Source organism: Hylobates moloch, unplaced genomic scaffold, assembly GCF_009828535.3.
Source record: "Hylobates moloch isolate HMO894 unplaced genomic scaffold, HMol_V3 SCAFFOLD_4, whole genome shotgun sequence".
In the NCBI taxonomy this organism is placed as follows: domain Eukaryota; kingdom Metazoa; phylum Chordata; class Mammalia; order Primates; family Hylobatidae; genus Hylobates; species Hylobates moloch.
Window position 1 is genome coordinate 52,145,465 of NW_026652279.1, and position 20,473 is coordinate 52,165,937.

Sequence of the window (20,473 nt, forward strand, 5' to 3'; positions counted from 1 at the left end):
GCTCTGACATATGCTTTATACTACATTGTTTGCTCTTTTGTTTGCCTTGTAACTAGAACTTATCATCCTGGTCCTCCCAAACACCTGTGAACTAGTTCATTCATTTTACAAATATCTTTTTCCCACTGAATTGGGATATTCATATACCTAATAGAGTTGCCCTTCAGTATATGTGTTGGATTGGTTCCAGGATTGCTCATGTGTATCAAAATCCAGGCACACTCAAGTCTCACAGTCAGCTCTACTGGGACTCAAGTATAGGTATATATGGAAAGATGGCCCTCCATATGGGGTTTTGCATCCTGAAAAGCCTGTATTTTTTATTAATGTTTGGCTGAATAAAGTTCATGTATAAGTGGACCCACACAATTCAAACCCATGTTGTTTAAGCATCAACTGTTATATATATATATGCACATATATACACACATATATATATACTCACATATGTGTGCATATATATGTGACAAGCACAGCCTTTAACCCACGCTCACATATAAAAACTAATTGTAAAATAGACCACGATCTAAATATAAAATCTAAAACTATAAAACAGAAGCCTGGACCACCACAGTATCTTCAAAATGGACTTTTAGAAAATTCACTGAACTCTAACCCTAAATAGAATACTTTTTCCATCCCCTTTGTCAAATTTAGCTTTTTAAAATGATGTGATTAAAAAAGAATACGTTTCAAAGTTCAGCCCAAAAAATAAAAGAAAATAATAAGAATTTCATTATGCTTTCTGCTTAAAAATGACTTTGTTAATACATTATCTCAGATCAAAACAAACCAAAGCACCAGAGGATCAGACATGGTTTAGGATTAAGTCCTTAGAAATATTCTTTTCCTTTGAATACAGAACATCTCTAAGAAATTTCCTAACACTTGACTGACACTGACACAACTCAGCACAATAAGCTCTGCAAAGGTGCAAAAGCGATACACATTCAGTAGAAACCATACTTCTAGTACCCATATAAACATTCTGTTTTTCACTTTCAGTATCATATTCAATAAATTATATGAGATATTTAGCACGTTATTATTATCAAGTAGGCTTTGTTTAAGATGATTTTGTTCAACTGTAGGCTAATATAAGTGTTCTAAGCATGTTTGGGGTAGGCTAGACCAAGCTATGATATTCAGCAGGTTAGATGTATTAAGTGCTTATTGAGACATAACTCCATTATAAGTCAAGGAGCATTTGTATATTCGTTTGCTAGGGACTTCATAACAAAATAACACATACTTGGTAGCTTAAACAACAGAAATTTATTTTTTTTCACAGCTCTAGAGGCGAAGAGTCCAAGATCAAGGTGTTGTCAGAGTTGGCTTTCTCTGAGGCCTCTCTCCACTGGACTTGCAGATGGCTTCCCTCTTGCTGCCTCTTCACATGCAAACACTTTCTTGGTGTATCTTTTTTCCCTGTTTCCTAATATTTTTTACTGACATATAATAGTGGTACATATTTGGGGGGTACATGTGATATGTTTATGACTATATACAACGTGTAATGATCAAGTCAGGTTGATGAGGATATCCATCACCTCAAACAGTTTTGTATTAGGACAATTTTTCTCTTCTGGCTATTTTGAAACATACAATATATTATTGTTAACTATAATTTTCCTACTCTACCATCAAATACTACAACATATCCCTTTTATCTAACTGTATTTTGTACCTCTTAACCAACTTCTCTTCATCCTCCTCATCCTCCTTTTCCCAGCCTCTGGTAATCACCATTCTACTGTCTACCTCCAAGAGATTTACTTTTTTAGGTTCCCACACATGAGTGAGAACACATGATGTTTATCTTTCTGTGCTTGGCTTATTTCACTTAACACAATGTCCCCCAGTTCCTTCTATGCTGCTACAAATGTCAGGATTTCATTCTTCGTTATGGTTGAATAGTGGCCCACTGCGTATATGTACCACATTTTCATTATCCATTCGTCCACTGATGGACATTTAGGTTGATTCCATATCTTGGCTATTAGAAACAATGCTGCAAAAAACATGTGAGTGCAGATATCTCTTCGACACACTGATCTGCTTTCTTTTGGATATATACCCAGAGTGGGATTGTTAGACACCAGTCAACTGGATTAGAGCCTACCCTACAGGCTTTATTTTAACTTAATCGCCTCTTTAGTGCCTTATCTCCAAATACAGTCACATTCTGAGGTACTAGGGGTTAAGGCTTCAACATATCAATCTGGGGGGAATGCAATTAAGTTCATAATAATTGGAGAGAAGACACACCCAGGGAGAGAGAGAAAAGCAGCCAATGGTGAGAAAATGCCAAAGCCAGGCTTGGTGTCCTTCCTAACCCAGCTGTGAGTTGACCTGCCTCTTTCTTTCCTCTCAGCTTCCTTCCTGCAGAGAGACTGAAAAAAGATCCTTGGTCTCATCTTCCAACCCTGAAGAGTGTGGCGGTGTTAAAGCAAGGTAGAGAACGAGAGAAGAGCATAGGAACCAGCTGTACTGAAACTCTCCAGAATGCTGGGGTTGACAGAAAGTTCTAACTGGGGCATAGAAAGTAGCCCTTTATCTCTTGACCCTTCAATCTTTCTTCATGACACATCATAGAGAAGCTCTCTCTTGCTTTTTATTCCTCACCAGCTGGCTTTGGGGTCCTCCAGAGTTGTTCAAGAAGAGAAGCCATGCATGGAGATAGAAATTATATAAGGCTGAACAACCCACAGCTCCACAGATTTAGTACACATCAGTACCCTCTTTACTAGTAGCTTATCCTATAGAACAAACATCATTCCTTAATTTTCAGCATAAAATATTCAGAATTTATATTGCTTTGGATTCCAAACTAGCCGAATTGAAAAATGTGTTGTCAGCCGGGTGCAGTGGCTCATGCCTGTAATCCCAGAACTTTGGGAGGCCAAGGTGAGAGGATCACTTGAGCCCAGGAGTTGGAGACCAGACTGGCTAACATGGTGAAACCCCCGCTCTACTAAAAATACACAAACCAGCTGGAAATGATGGGGCATGCCTACAACCCCAGTTACTCAGGTGGCTGAAGCACAAGAATCAGTTGAACCCGAAAGGCAGAGGTTGCAGTGAGCCGAGATCACACCACTGCACTCCACCCTGGATGACAGAGCAAGACCCTGTCTCGAAAAAAAAAAAAGGAAATGAAAAGAAAAATGTGCTGTACTGATGGCAGTAAAGGCATTGGATAAATATTACAGTAAAAAAAAAAAATGGGTAGCGCACACTTTAAATAGATGTATTTCAGGATAAGGATATATTTCCCCTGGAAAAGTTTGCCACCTTCTGCTGTCCTATGATATTCATATCAGGTAAAATGGAATTATTACAGCACCTCAAAATTACCAGTAACCATTTTTTTCTAGTGAAAATTTATTGGAGCATAGTTTTCTAATTACAGCAATTTGCTACTAATGTTTAAAATGATTTCATGTATAAAATCCATAAAATTGAAGAGAAATCTATCCCTTACTCATGCAAAATGTTATGGTCCATTTTTCAACGTGAGTGTTAATTTGTGGCAGTGTAATTAGACGTGTGTAGTACATGATCCATGCAGGTGAATTGTTTGACTTTCAGTGAATAATTTTGTGTCAAATTCTCTTGCTCTTAAATGGTTCATATTTATTTTTTGAGAGTACCAGATCTCTTCTGGCTCATTTTACACACTTTGTGTCTGACTCCCGGGAATTTCCTGTTGTAAGGTATTTATACCATGATTTACAGCTGCAATAAGCTGAGAAGTCTGAGGCAAGCAGCCACTGTATTTCATGACCACATAACAAAGTTGTTTTGCACTCAGAAAATAGTCAGTAGAATTTCACTGAGTTTTGTAACTTATAGCCGAATCCAAGTGACCAAATTCCACCAAAAGAAAACTATTTCTGATTTTCTCTCTCTTCATCTGTATTGCCAGTATCATGACCCAATTTGGGTGTTCCTTAAAACCCAGTCCTGAGTTATTGCGACACCTTCTTAACACATTTCCTTAGTTCAAAGTCTACACAATCTCTGCAGTAATTTGTTTTGTATCCACCACCAGGCTAATCCTGTTATAGCATTGGCTGCTGCCACCAGACTACTTCCCACCTACTACTATGTCTTCTTGAAAATATCCCCAGTCAATGTCAAGATAGAACACAGACTTTAGACTCTGTATTCAAGGCCCTCTAAAAACTGTTTTAACATTCCAAACCAACATTCCAGTTGCCCAAGACAAACCATATTATTACTCAGATCTATCCCTATATGGGCATCCTCATGTATGGTACTTACAATCATGCTTGTCCTCATCTTCCGGCCAACCTAGAAAATTCTCTAATCCTCCTTCCTATCCTACACTTTTTTATTTCACATCTCATCTTCTAAATAAAGCTTCTGATAACCATTCCAGGTTACGATGATCTCACCAAGCCCTAATTTCTCACTTCCTTTATTTTCTGAATTAAGCAAACCACCTAAATGTAAACATAAATGCATCTAATGTAATGCTATATGTAAATATTATATGTAAATGCATCTCTCTAACAAACTACATGTGCTTCAAAGGAAGAAAATCACTTTGCTCCTCATCTGATTTCTCCTATATGCTTCACATATTATCAGGCACATGGTAGAGATATAGATGTAGATATACATATATTATATAAATATATGTATATAAATAAGACAAGCACTTATTTAATTCAATTTATCATATTAATTAATATATTTTTTCATTATATTGATATTAACCCATAAGATTCATTCAGGAGTGTGATCACTTATTCACTCTGTGATTTTTGAACAAGTTGCTTACCCTCCCTATGATTAGTTTTCTCACATGTAAAGTGAAAATGATAATAGTACTTTCCTTATTTCGATTTATTGTGAGCATTGAATAAATAATAGTTCAGCACAATACCTAGCACATAGAAAGCACTCAGTGTTTTACCACCACACCCTCTTCCTCCTTCCCATCCTCCTCCTCTAGCTGCTGCTGCTCCTGCTTCTTCATCTACTCAGATAGATCAGTTCATTCATCCACTCATACTTTCATTTATTCCATCAGTAAGTCAGTCAACAAATATTTGTCTTCTGTGTAGCCCACGTAGCTTATTTCTAATGCAGTCATTTTCAAACTTTGCACTTCAGAGCCCTGCAATGGCTATCACAGAAGAAGTTGGGCGACAAGAAAACATTAACTCCAAGCCACCTTAGCCCTAAGTCAACCAGAGCAACAAAGCTTTCATTTGTACTACAAAAGAACAACAGCTGAACAAGTCTGAAAACCAATATTTTAATGCATAAATTTCACCACCAATGTTATTGCTCTCATAAGTTCTGTAGCTCCCAAGCTTGCTGTTTTTCTACTACCCATTCTTTTATAATTAGTCTTCCCCAAAACTCAATGCAAAGGCTTAAATAAAGTTAAGGACTACAGCTTTCCTCCCCAAAAAGGTTTCCTCACATTTTTCTACCATGTTTCATTCCGGGTTTCACAATCAGTTCTATAATAATGGTAAAATACACACAGTGCAGGGGTACAAAAACTAATCACTGAAAAAGCAGGATTCAGTAAGATTAAGTCATTTTCCAGCCCAATTATTAAACAAATATTTATAGAGTGCTCACTGCATGCCAGGGATTCTTCTCAAAACCAGTCTGAGTCATAAATATTAGAAAATATATTATTCCAGCAATATTTCCCATCCTCCTTTAATTAATGTGTTCTTTGAACAAATATGGAAATATCTCTCTTCAATATTATTTGGAAATTAAACATACAGCAAATATTTTGACAGAATAAAAATCATAAAATAATCATTTTAATATATATTATTTTATACTTTCAATGTGTGCAGTTGGTTTGCCTACCACAAATTCTTTCTCTAGCTCTTGTGTAAGATAGGCTGCAGGTAAATTTCTGCCCCAAACTTGTTGCTTTGCTTTGCTTTCATAGCCAAAAATTCAGAAAACCACACTTAAAATAAGCATGCAATTACAGCACAAAATATGTATTTCAAACTGTACAGTGCTCTCACCCTGAATCTAGGCACCCGCCTGTTATGTGCACAAAGGAAAGGCAATGACTAATAAAGTAAGTATTCTTAATATGTGATATAATGCTCTATTAATGATATAAATATAGCTTTAATTTCCCCCATTGTGTGACTTTTGAAAGGTCTCCTTTCTATAATAGATCATATCATAAATGTTTTGAAGGAGTCATTTAATTAATTCCCTCCCTGAAAACAGCAAGCCTAATGCTAAAACTACCCAGGAATTCAGTTATCTCTACTTTTAATTAAATTTTTCACCATTTTTAGCTCATATCTATTTGATTAATGACAAAAACTACACCTATTTTTATTCATATTGGATGAAAGACAAAAGATAAAGATGTCTTTTTCATCAATTTAAATAAAAATAGGATTATATAAGCAATTAACCAATAGTCTCCCATCTTTGAATGAGGTCTTAACATGAAAAGCACCTTCCTTACTATTAAAACAAGAAATTATTTTCACAAGAACAGTGAAATTTGTAGTGAAGGCTCACTGATGTCTTACCCTCAGAATCCTCAGATTTTGACTCTGCTTTCCACTCTTCTCTCCATGTGTACTAATTGGAGTTCGTGACTTTGGAGTACTAATGGCACAACTGCAGATATAACAGGCAGTAACCAACAAACCATTATCTCATGTTATACACATAACAAGGATTTTGGGGTCTGGGTTTGACTTTGCTTTGTTTTCTTGTTTTCTTTTGTTTTGTTTTCTGTCTGCCTTCTTGGTTTTTCATTGGCTGTTTCCTGGGAACTGAGAGCAAGGGATAAGGCAAATAAAAAAAAAGAATAAGAAGAAGGTTCTTCCAGGGCCAGGCAAGTTGGCTCACACCCATAATCCCAGCACTTTTCAAGGTCGAGGCCAGTAGATCCCATGAAGCCAGGAATTCGAGACCAGCCAGGCCAACATGGTGAAAACCCATCTCTACTGAAAATACAATAATTAGCGAGGAATGGTGGTGCACGCCCATAATCCCAGCTACTCGGAAAGCTGAGGCACAAGAATTTGCTTGAACCCAGGAGGCAGAGACTGTAGTAAGCAGAGACTGCCCCACTGCACTCCAGCCTGGGCAACAGAGGAAGTGAGACTCCGTCTCAAAACAAAACAAAACAAAACAAAGAAAAAAAAAAAGAAAGTTCTTCCGATACAGCATCAGCAGATGATGTTATGAAGACTGGTAATGTTCTCTTGTTTTATAGAAATGTAGTAATAATTATTTTCTATCAGAATTTTTTTTCTATCAGTTAAAGAAATCAGAATCTGTCAGCTGCCAAAACCAATAGTCATGCCCTACTATGTTTCTTCCATCCAAGGACCTCAATTTATAGGCAGTAGAAACAGACTTATTTCAAACTCCAGCAACCAGATTAGTAATTGGGTAGACAACAGTAGTAGAAGCTATGGGACCTGAATTATAAGTGGAACTATTTGGTGAAAGCTTCTCTTTTAGTATTAAAACTGTGCCATCCCTGAATTTCTATAACTCTGTGTCTCTCAATTCTCCTTCTTCAGTTCAAACTCCTTATCTTTTGTCATCTCTGCTACTTTCCTTCCTCCTTCCAACCCAAGAATGTTTCTGTCTGAAATTCAGTTAAAGGACTTTGAGATATTCTTCTTGAATTTAATTTTTTATTTTTAGTTTTTATGATATTCTTGACCTAGTCCCCTTTTACCTCATAGAGTCAGGCTTCAAATCCTGTCTAATTTTAAACTGTTTCTTTCTTTCTGTTCCCATTAACACTCTGCTCATGAGCTTGTGACATCCTGTCTATACTCTGACAGTTTCTGAAGTCAAATGAAAAACCACATGCTAAGCACATACCACAAGGACCAGCACATAACAGATGCTTAATAAATCTAGTTCCTATCCTTCCTCATCTTCCAACTGGTTTCCTTGATGTCAGCCTGCTCCTCAGCAACAGTTCTTACACATTAACACAGTTTTTGCACACATTACCTTCCACTTGTAAACTTTCAGTTTACCTTCTATCTCTCCTAATGTGTGACATCACACATCTTAAAAAAAAAAAAAAAAACTACTCTTAATCCTATCAGATCTCCTTAGTATTTGCCAAATGGCCATTCACATTTCCACTCTTCTTTCCATGCACACTTCAGTCCCTTTTCCTGCTGTCCACTAATATATCTAACTCTTCCTTTAAAGTGTATCTTAAATCCCATGTGCTCCAACTACTTCCACCTTTTCTGAGTTCTTTTGGCATTTACAGATATTTACAATCATTAGGATGTGAAAAAGCTGTTTGAAATCCCATCTATTTGTAAGGTCAAATAGACTGTACGACAAGGTCCATCAACACCAGCTGTTGTTGGCATGCTTTGCTTTAGCCAATAGCATTGATCATATCAACAATATTTTCAACTTTAAAAATTTCCTAAGTAGAGCTGCTTCTGTAACATGAGCTTCAATCAATCAATCTATATATATACATATATAACATATAATTTTGTAGTATTATCTTTTAGCAAATGTTTACTCCATCTAGCACATGAGTGGCTTTGAGGCTTGTATAACCTTAAACATGTTTGTTTCCTACTTCCCTAGCATAATAAAAATCTCAGTCAATATTTGTTGATTATAATAAAATGAAAAACTTTTCCCACTCACATCACAGAAATACTGTTGTGAAAATACAATATATTTAAAGCACCATGAGCTCCTTCCTCTGAGACATGCAATGTATTTATACTGGAAGAAAATATGGTGTTTTTTGTTTTTACTCTTTTTGCAGTATTGGATTCTGAGGGAAAAGGATAACAATACAAACCTGTCATTTCTCAAAGAAAAATGTGTGTCTTTACAACCTGTTAAATATGGATTTCTGGACTCTGAAGCAATTAATTATTTATATAATTATCTGGGAAAGACAAAATCAGATTCATCAGCTGAAAAACCTGTGACATGCCAGCACTAGGTCAGTTTTAGAAATGAAGCTTGAAATACATATTGATGACTCTGCATAGAGCACAGAGGAATATTGCTTCTAGTTCAGAGCAAACAGTGAATTGTCAGTTAAGCTGGCACGGGGCAGTCTCTAGGACAATGTTAAAGGAGAGATTTACAACATTCTTATAGAAATTCTAAAAATGAGATACTCTTAGAATCTAAGATAGAGCTGTTATATTAAAGTCCATACTATATAAGTTTGTGTTCTTGTGAAGCCCGAAGTGCCTTCATGTTGAACAAAATACTAAATTCAAGATTCATATGCATAAGGAATTTAGATAAGAAAAACAGGTCTCAAAGAACTTAAGAAATCAAGATAGTACATAGATAAGGTGCCATCAAATTATTAACACACAAATGATAGGAATTATATGACCACAGATCCATATTTTAAACAGCATTATTATATAGAAAGTAAAAGAGTCTTAGACCAGAGACTTACAGTCCAGAAGTAGTTTATTCATCTTTTACTTTGTCGTCATCTCTCAGCAAGTCAAAATTCTCATCTATAAAATGGTAGTACAAATACCCATCCCTTTTTCCCCATAATAGATTGTCATGAAGAAAAATAAAACAGTGTTTTCAAATGTAATTTGATTTCTTTGAAGAACTTGCACACATAAATCCAATTATACATAGCTGTAAATTTGTTATTCACTTTTTCCTCAAGCTACTAATTGCCCCAAAACAGCTAAGCAAAGGAGCTCAGTTAGGAAACAGCCGATTTTTCTGCTTTTTGATCTGTTTCTGATCTAACTGAGCCAGGCTGGTACATTCCTGTTGATAATGGCACATTTTAACAAATTTTATTTACATACATCAGGAACCCATCACTTCCCAATTTGGATTTGAAAATAACTGCTGGAACAGAGAGCTTGGATAATTTGAACACCTGAGCTTCTACATTAGCTAGAGTAAAAGACAGTCAAGTAAATATATAAACCAAATGCTACCCAGTTTGTACATCTAACCATCACAAAGTCTGTTTTCTATTATGTACCAATGTGGCAGTATCAGGATATCTTCACTAAGCCTAAACTACAAATAGATTGCTTTTTGTGCAATGCTGTGTACACGTATCTATTTGTGTCTATAAACATGAGGGAGAAGTTTTAATCTTTTAATTGAAGAAGAAAGGGGACATGTTGTTGTTGTTTATGGTGATGGTACAAGTAAGACAATGATACTTATGAAAGGAGTATTCATAAAGGCGGTGAAAGGGATAGATGTTGTGTTGTCCCCTTCCTTGAACTGATTAACCAGTTTTAAACCTCTGAAAATGAAGGGCTAAGGGAAAAATCTTACAGTTAACATCAAAAATGTGATGAGGCTCTAAGCTTATACAGTGCTGCTTTGAGGTCCAGTGGAGAATTAAAAGGGGGAAACAGTAGAAAGTACCTGTCACCCAGAAGACTCCAGTATCACAGGTAGTGATGGAGGAATAAGCCAATAATTCAGGAATACTCACGAGCACATGAGAAGTCTTATTCCAGGGCACATGGGATTCCATCATGCTAGAGGCATCTGACATCACCCAGGGAGACAACATTTGACGGTAGACTGAAGCCACACAAAATGGTTTGGATATTGGAGCAATTGAGATTTAGCTGTTAATGTTAATGGTATCATATATGTTCTCACAGGGTTGTGAAACCAGTTACATACACCCAACTTATTTATATTTGCAAACTGTGTCTATTTCAATATATCGTCTCATATTTATTCAGCAACAATTCGATAACCCATTCCAAGAGTAAATTATATATACCATCTTATATATAATCTAAATCCCTTAGCTGAAATGAAATTCTTTTTCTGCTTCAAAACCTCACAGATCTTTTGAGTATTGAACTGTATGCAAATATAATGGCCACTGTGGATAGTTAATATTTTAAATAAATAAGTCACCTTTATAAATACTTTATAAAAGTGTTATTAACCATTTTTGACTCTAGGAACAATATAAGAAAAGGTTGTTAGTGTTAAGGAATGTTTTAGTTATAAGAGATTCTTGCTATTGTAGAATTGATCATCCTTTATAATCCTCCAGCAACTGAAGCCTTTCCTGCATTTGTGGATTTCCCCAGCCACAAAAGCTGAAAATGCCAAACATTCACCATCCTGCTTTCTTTATAATTAGGGCCTGGGCATAAGACATAGGCTCTGCTAATCGGACTTGGTAGTACTAAATTTTTACTAGCAAGAAGATGGCAAAAAAAGTAGAGACCAAAGAAATGTTCTCTGGTGGCTCTACCAGCTCCTGTAAACTGAAGCCCTGCTCAGCTTTGTTAGGGGTTTCTGCAGCTGATATTCCCATTCGGGGTAATAGTGGCTGTGTTTTCCCTCCAGACCACTTTTTCCTGTCCATGTGAATCTGCCTCCAAATTTTCTACCCACTTGGAGCATCGGTGAACTACCCAATATGCATTTTTTTTTTTTTTTTTTTTTGAGATGGAGTTTCGCTCCTGTCGCCCAGGCTAAAGTGCCATGGCACGATCTAGGCTCACTGCAACCTCTGCCTCCCGGGTTCAAGTGATTCTCCTGCCTCAGCCTCTCAAGTAGCTGAGATTACAGACACTCCACACCATGCTCAGCTAATTATTGTATTTTTAGTAGAGACTGGGTTTCCCCATGTTGGCCAGGCTGGTCTTGAACTCCTGTCGTCAGATGATCCACCCACCTCGGCATCCGAAAGTGCTGGGATTACAGGCTCCAATATGCTTTTAATAAATCCCTTTTCTGTAACTTGTGACATTGAACTCTGATTAATAAACTTGGGTTTGGAAGAGTGATCTTAGAAGTTTAAAAAATGTTAAACTATTATTTATCAAAATGGGCATGCTCTTCTATCCTTTATTAAAATCTCTGCCAAAAGTCACCTTATCAGAGAAGCCTTTTCTGACCAACCTTTCTAAAATGCACTCCCTACCAATTGCACCCCCTCATGCACTGCTGGATTTTCCTTAATATTATTTGTCTCTGACCTGATATTATTTTATTACGATATTTTCTCACTGATACATAAGACCCATGAGAGCATGGACTTGGTATGAGATAGTTTTCTATGAGTTCCTCCACTGCAGCTTTTTTCCTAAATTTATTATAATTTTTATTTCAATAGCTTTTTGGGGAACACTAGGTGTTTGGTTACATGAATATGTTCTTCAGCGGTGATTTCTGAGATTTTGGTGCACTTATTACCCTAGCAGTGAACACTGTACCCAATGTGTAGTCTTTTATCCCTCACCACCCCCCACATCCGTTCCCAAAGTCCATCGTATCATTCTTATGCCTTTGCATCTTCATAGGTTAGCTCCCACTTATAAGTGAGAACATAACAATGTTTGGTTTTCCATTCCTGAGTTACTTCACTTAGAATAATAGTCTCCAATTCCATCCAGGTTGCTGCTAATGCCATTATTTCATTCCTTTTTATCACTGACCAGTATTCTATGGTGTGTGTGTGTGTGTGTATCTATATATATCTATATATATATATAATTGTGATATGTATATATATATATATATATATATCACATCCACATATTGATTGATACACATTTGGGCCAGTTCCATATTTTTGCAATTGTGAATTCTACTGCATAAACATGGGTGTGCAAGTATCTTTTTCATATGACTTCTTTTTCTCTGGGTAGAGGGTAGCTCTACTTTTAGTACTTTAAGGAATCTCCACACTGTTTTCCATAGTGGTTGTACTAGTTTACATTCCCACCAGGTTAAAAGGGTTCCCTTTTCACCACATCCACACCAACACCTATTATTCTTTGCATTTTTTTTATTATGGCCATTCTTCCAGGAGTAAGGTAGTATCACACTGCAGTTTCGATTTGCATTTCCGTGATCATTAAGTGGTGTTGAACATTTTTTCATCTGTTTCTTGGCCATTTGTATATTTTCTTTTGAGAAATGTCTATTCATGTCCTTAGCCCACTTTTTGATGGGACTGTTTGTTTTTTTCTTGCTGATTTGAGTTCCTTGTAGATTCTGGATGTTAGTTCTTCGACGGATGTATAGACTGCAAAGATTTGCTCCCATTTTGTGGGTTGTCTGTTTACCCTCTGGATTGTTTCTTTTGCCATGCAAAAACTTAAATTTGCACGGCAAAAGAAACTATCTGCAGGAAAAACAACCACGAAATTTTGCTCTGCTTAATTTAGTTTAATTAAGTTCCCATTTATTCATCTTTGTTTTTGTTGCATTAGCTTTTGGGTTCTTGGTCATGAAATCCTTGCCTAAGCCAATGTCTAGAAGGGATTTTTCTGATGTTATCTTCTAGAATTTTTATGGTTTCAGGTCTTAGATTTAAGTCCTTGATTCATCTTGAGTCAATTTTTGTATAAGGTGAGGGATGAGGATCCAGTTTCATTCTTCTACATGTAGCCTGTTAATTATTCTAGCACCATTTGTTGAATAGGGTGTCCTTTCCCCAGTTTATGTTTTTCTTTGCTTTGTCAAAGATCAGTTAGCTGTAAGTATTTGGCTTCATTTCTGGGTTCTCCATTCTGTTCCATTGGTCTTCATGCCTATTTTTATACCAGGACCAGCTGTTTTGGTGACTATGGCCTCCAGATTGGTTCTTTTTGCTTAATCTTTCTTTGGCTATGCAGGCTCTTTTTTGGTTCCATATGAATTTTAGGGTTTTTTTTTTCTAGTTCTGTGAAGAATGATGACAGTATTTTGATGGGAATTGCTTTGAATTTTTAGATTGCTTTTAGCAGTATGGCCATTTTCACAATATTGATTCTACCCATCCATGGTCATGGGATGTATTTCTATTTGTTTGTGTTGTCTATGATTTCTTTTAGCAGTGTTTTGTAGTTTTCCTTCTAGAGGTCTTTCATCTCCTTGGTTAGGTATATTCCTAAGTATTTTATTTTTTGCAGCTATTATAAAAGGGGCTGAGTTCTTGATTTGATTCTTAGCTTGGTCACTGTTGGTATATAACAGAGCTATTGATTTGTATACATTAATCTTGTATCCTGAAACTTTGCTGAATGAAATCAATATGGAAATTTAAACTTCTTCAAACTGAATGATAATAGTGACACAACCTATCAAAATCTCTGGGATATAGCAAAGGAGTGCTAAGAGGAAAGTTCAGAGCCCTAAATGCCTACATCAAAGAGTCTGAAAGAGCACAAATAGACAATCTAAGGTCACACCTCAAGGAACTAGAGAAACAAGAACATACCAAATGTAAACCAGCGGAAGAAAAGAAATGACAGAGATCAGAGAAGAATTAAATGAAACAAAAAAAAATACAGAAGATAAACGAAACAAAAAGCTGTTTCTTTGAAAAGACAAATAAGATTGATTAGCCCATTAGTGAGATTAATCAACAAAAGAAAGAAAAGAAAAGAAAACAAAAGAAAAGAAAAGATCCAAATAAGTTCAATTAGCAACGAAATGGGGGGGTGGAGCCAAGAGGGCCAAATAGGAACAGCTCCGGTCTACAGCTCCCAGCGTGAGCGGCACAGAAGACAGGTGATTTCTGCATTTCCGTTTGAGGTACCGGGTTCATCTCACTAGGGAGTGCCAAACAGTGGGTGCAGGACAGTCGGTGAAGCGCACTGTGTGCGAACCGAAGCAGGGCGAGGCATTGACTCGCCCGGGAAGCACAAGGGGTCAGGGAGTTCCCTTTCCTAAGAAAGGGGTAACAGACGGCACCTGGAAAATTGGATCAGTTCCACCCTAATACTGCGCTTTTCCAACGGGCTTGGAAAACGGCACACCAGGAGATTGTGTCCCGCACCTGGCTCAGAGGGTCCTATGCCCATGGAATCTCACTGATTGCTAGCACAGCAGTCTGAGATCAAACTGCAAGGCGGCAGTGAGGCTGGGGGAGGGACGCCCGCCATTGCCCAGGCTTGCTTAGGTAAACAAAGCAGCCAGGAAGCTCGAACTGGGTGGAGCCCACCACAGCTCAAGGAGGACTGCCTGACTCTGTAGGCTCCACCTCTGGGGGCAGGGCTCGGACAAACAAAAAGTCAGCAGTAACCTCTGCAGACTTAAATGTCCCTGTCTGACAGCTTTGAAAAGAGCAGTGGTTCTCCCAGCACGCAGCTGGAGATCTGAGAATAGGCAGACTGCCTCCTACAGTGGGTCCCCACCCCTGAGCAGCCTAACTGGGAGGCATCCCCCAGTAGGGACAGACTGACACCTCACTCAGCCAGGTACTCCTCTGAGACAAAACTTCCAGAGAAACTATCAGACAGCTGAATTTGTGGTCTCACGAAAATCTGCTGTTCTACAGCCACCGCTGCTGACACCCAGCCAAACAGGGTCTGGAGTGGACCTCTAGCAAACTCCAACAGACCTGCAGCTCAGGGTCCCATCTGGTAGAAGGAAAACTAACAAGCAGAAAGGACATCCACACCAAAAACCAATCTATACATCACCATCATCAAAGACCAAAAGTAGATAAAACCACAAAGATGGGGAAAAAACACAGCAGAAAAACTAGAAACTCTAAAAAGCAAAGCACCTCTCCTCCTCCAAAGGAACGCAGTTCCTCACCAGCAACGAAACAAAGGTGGACGGAGAATGACTTTGACAAGTTGAGACAAGATGGCTTCAGACGATCAAACTACTCCGAGCTACGGGAGGAAATGCAAAACAATAGCAAAGAAGTTAACAACTTTGAAAAAAAATTAGACGAATGGATAACTAGAATAACAAATGAAGAGAAGGGCTTAAAGGAGCAGATGGAGCTGAAAGCCAAGTTTCGAGAACTACGCGAAGACTGCAGAAGCCTCGGTAGCTGATGCGATCAACTGGAAGAAAGGGTATCAGTGATGGAAGATGAAATGAACGAAATGAAGCAAGAAGGGAAGTTTAGAGAAAAAAGAATACAAAGAAACGAACAAAGCCTCCAAGAAATTTGGGACTATGTGAAAAGACCAAACCTACGTCTGATTGGTGTACCTGAAAATGACGGGGAGAATGGAACCAAGTTGGAAAACACTCTGCAAGATATTATCCAGGAGAACTTCCCCAATCTAGCAAGGCAGGCCAACATTCAGATTCAGGAAATACAGAGAACGCCACAAAGATACTCCTCGAGAAGAGCAACTCCAAGACACATAATTGTCAGATTCACCAAAGTTGAAATGAAGGAAAAAATGTTAAGGGCAGCCAGAGAGAAAGGTCAGGTTACCCACAAAGGGAAGCCCATCAGACTAACAGCTGATCTCTCAGCAGAAACTCTACAAGCCAGAGGAGAGTGGGGGCCGATATTCAACATTCTTAAAGAAAAGAATTTTCAACCCAGAATTTCATATCCAGCCCAACTAAGCTTCATAAGTGAAGGAGAAATAAAATACTTTACAGACAAGCAAATGCTGAGTGATTTTGTCACCACCAGGCCCGCCCTAAAAGAGCTCCTGAAGGAAGCACTAAACATGGAAAGGAACAACCGGTACCAGCCACTGCAAAAACATGCCAAACTGTAAAGACCATCGAGGCTAGGAAGAAACTGCATCAACTAACGAGCAAAATAATCAACTAACATCATAATGACAGGATCAAATTCACACATAACAATATTAATTTTAAATGTAAATGGGCTAAATGCTCCAATTAAAAGACACAGACTGGCAAACTGGATAAGGAGTCAAGACCCATCAGTGTGCTGTATTCAGGAAACCCATCTCACGGGCAGAGACACACATAGACTCAAAATAAAGGGATGGAGGAAGATCTATCAAGCAAATGGAAAACAAAAAAAGGCAGGGGTTGCAATCCTAGTCTCTGATAAAATAGACTTTAAACCAACAAAGATCAAAAGAGACAAAGAAGGCCATTACATAATGGTAAAGGGATCAATTCAACAAGAAGAGCTAACTATCCTAAATATATATGCACCCAACACAGGAGCACCCAGATTCATAAAGCAAGTCCTGAGTGACCTACAAAGGGACTTAAACTCCCACACAATAATAATGGGAGATTTTAACACCCCACTGTCAACATTAGACAGATCAGTGAGACAGAAAGTTAACAAGGATATCCAGGAATTCAACGCAGCTCTGCACAAAGTGGACCTAATAGACATCTACAGAACTCTCCACCCAAAATCAACAGAATATACATTTTTCTCAGCACCACACCACACCTATTCCAAAATTGACCACATAGTTGGAAGTAAAGCTCTCCTCAGCAAATGTAAAAGAACAGAAATTATAACAAACTGTCTCTCAGACCACAGTGCAATCAAACTAGAACTCAGGATTAAGAAACTCACTCAAAACCGCTCAACTACATGGAAACTGAACAACCGGCTCCTGAATGACTACTGGGTACATAATGAAATGAAGGGAGAAATAAAGATGTTCTTTGAAACCAACGAGAACAAAGACACAATATACCAGAATCCCTGGGACACATTCAAAGCAGTGTGTAGAGGGAAATTTATAGTACTAAATGCCCACAAGAGAAAGCAGAAAGATCCAAAATTGACACCCTAACATCACAGTTAAAAGAACTAGAAAAGCAAGAGCAAACACATTCAAAAGCTAGCAGAAGGCTAGAAATAACTAAAATCAGAGCAGAACTGAAGGAAATAGAGACACAAAAAACCCTTCAAAAAATTAATGAATCCAGGAGCTGGTTTTTTGAAAAGATCAACAAAATTGATAGACCGCTAGCAAGACTAATAAAGAAGAAAAGAGAGAAGAATCAAATAGATGCAATAAAAAATGAAGAAGGGGATATCACCACCAATCCCACAGAAATACAATCTACCATCAGAGAATTCTACAAACACCTCCACGCAAATAAACTAGAAAATCTAGAAGAAATGGATAAATTCCTTGACAAATACACCTTCCCAAGACTAAACCAGGAAGAAGTTGAATCTCTGAATAGACCAATAACAGGATTTGAAATTGTGGCAATAATCAATAGCTTACCAACCAAAAAGAGTCCAGGACCTGATGGATTCACAGCCCAATTCTACCAGAGGTACAAGGAGGAACTGGTACCATTCCTTCTGAAACTATTCCAATCGATAGAAAAAGAGGGAATCCTCCCTAACACATTTTATGAGGCCAGCATCGTCCTGATACCAAAGCCTGGCAGAGACATAACCAAAAAAGAGAATTTCAGACCAATATCCTTGAGGAACATTGATGCAAAAATCCTCAATAAAATACTGGCAAACCAAATCCAGCAGCACATCAAAAAGCTTATCCACCATGATCAAGTGGGCTTCATCCCTGGGATGCAAGGCTGGTTCAACATACGCAAATCAATAAATGTAATCCAGCATATAAACAGAACCAAAGACAAAAACCACATGATTATCTCAATAGATGCAGAAAAGGCCTTTGACAAAATTCAACAACCCTTCATGCTAAAAACTCTCAATAAATTAGGTATTGATGGGACATATCTCAAAATAATAAGAGCTATCTATGACAAACCCACAGCCAATATCATACTGAATGGGCAAAAACTGGAAGCATTCCCTTTGAAAACTGGCACAAGACAGGGATGCCCTCTCTCACCACTCCTATTCAACATAGTGCTGGAAGTTCTGGCCCGGGCAATCAGGCAGGAGAAGGAAATAAAGGGTATTCGATTAGGAAAAGAGGAAGTCAAATTGTCCCTGTTTGCAGATGACATGATTGTATATCTAGAAAACCCCATTGTCTCAGCCCAAAATCTCCTTAAGCTGATTAGCAACTTCAGCAAAGTCTCAGGATACAAAATCAAGTGCAAAAATCACAAGCATTCTTGTATACCAATCACAGACAGACAGCCAAATCATGAGTGAACTCCCATTCAAAATTGCTTCAAAGAGAATAAAATACCTAGGAATCCAACTTAAAGAGATGTGAAGGACCTCTTCAAGGAGAACTACAAACCACTGCTCAATGAAACAAAAGAGGATACAAACAAATGGAAGAACATTCCATGCTCATGGGTTGGAAGAATAAATATCGTGAATATGGCCATACTGCCCAAGGTAATTTATAGATTCAATGCCATCCCCATCAAGCTACCAAGGACTTTCTTCACAGAATTGGAAAAAACTACTTTAAAGTTCATATGGAACCAAAAAAGAGCCCGCATTGCCAAGTCAATCCTAAGCCAAAAGAACAAAGCTGGAGGCATCATGCTACCTGACTTCAAACTATACTACAAGGCTACATTAACCAAAACAGCATGGTACTGGTACCACAACAGAGACATAGATCAATGGAACAGAACAGAGCCCTCAGAAATAATGCCGCATATCTACAACTATCTGATCCTTGACAAACCTGACAAAAACAAGATATGGGGAAAGTATTCCCTATTTAATAAATGGTGCTGGGAAAACTAGCTAGCCATATGTAGAAAGCTGAAACTAGATCCCTTCCTTACACCTTACACAAAAATTAATTCCAGATAGATTAAAGACTTACATGTTAGACCTAAAAACATAAAAACCCAAGAAGAAAACCTAGGCAATACCATTCAGGACATAGGCGTGGGCAAGGACTTCATGTCTAAAACACCAAAAGCAATGGCAACAAAAGCCAAAATTGACAAATCAAATCTAATTAAACTAAAGAGCTTCTGCACAGCAAAAGAAAGTACCTTCAGAGTGAACAGGCAACCTACAGAATGGGAGAAAATTTTTGCAACCTACTCATCTGACAAACGGCTAATATCCAGAATCTACAATGAACTGAAACAAATTTACAAGAAAAAAACAAACAACCCCATCAAAAAGTGGGTGAAGGACATGAACAGACACTTCTCAAAAGAAGACATTTATGCAGCCAAAAAACACATGAAAAAATGCTCATCATCACTGGCCATCAGGGAAATGCAAATCAAAACCACAATGAGATACCATCTCACACCAGTTAGAATGGCCATCATTAAAAAGTCAGGAAACAACAGGTGCCGGAGAGGATCTGGAGAAATAGGAATACTTTTACACTGTTGGTGGGACTGTAAACTAGTTCAACCATTGTGGAAGTCAGTGTGGCGATTCCTCAGGGATCTAGAACTAGAAATACCATTTGACCCAGCCATCCCATTACTGGGTATATACCCAAAGGACTATAAATCATGCTGCTATAAAGACACATGCACACGTATGTTTATTGCGGCACTATTCACAATAGCAAAGACTTGGAACCAACCCAAATGTCCAACAACGATAGACTGGATTAAGAAAATGTGGCACATATACACCATGGAATACTATGCAGCCATAAAAAATGATGAGTTCATGTCCTTTGTAGGGACATGGATGAAACTGGAAAACAGCATTCTCAGTAAACTATCACAAGGACAAAAAACCAAACACCTCATGTTCTCACTCACAGGTGGGAACTGAACAATGAGAACTCATGGACACAGGAAGGGGAACATTACACTCCGGGGACTGTTGTGGGGTGGGGGGAGGGGGGAGGGACAGCATTAGGAGATA